Source organism: Musa acuminata, unplaced genomic scaffold (genome assembly GCF_036884655.1).
Source record: "Musa acuminata AAA Group cultivar baxijiao unplaced genomic scaffold, Cavendish_Baxijiao_AAA HiC_scaffold_1136, whole genome shotgun sequence".
NCBI classification, from domain to species: domain Eukaryota; kingdom Viridiplantae; phylum Streptophyta; class Magnoliopsida; order Zingiberales; family Musaceae; genus Musa; species Musa acuminata.
The window spans coordinates 7,186,408-7,186,787 of NW_027021348.1; positions in this window are offsets into that span (position 1 = coordinate 7,186,408).

A 380-nucleotide genomic window follows, 5' to 3' on the forward strand; every position below is an offset into this window, starting at 1 on the left:
TTCCAGAAGTTCAATGGCTTTGAGAAGGTGAATCACAGTAACTAACTCAACGCAAGGAGTGCAAACACTTCAAGTGCTTCAGAAGTGTGAGCAAAGAGCAGGCGAAGGCCAGTAACCAGCTCGATGTATGAAGTACAACCTCGAGGAGGCGGGCTAAGTCAAGTAACCTTTGCCTTCTCAACTCTTAAGAGAATGGGTGAAACCGAGTACCCCAGTTCTCTTATCTATCCAGCAGAGGAGCTCTGCACAAGTTCAAAGACCCTTCGAAGATAATGGAAGACAATAGTTGTCAAATCCTCACCAACGGTGATCAGTGCTACTGAGAGTAGATTGTCCGCTTCATTTCCCAACGAAATGCCAATCGAAAGCGGAAGTGATGC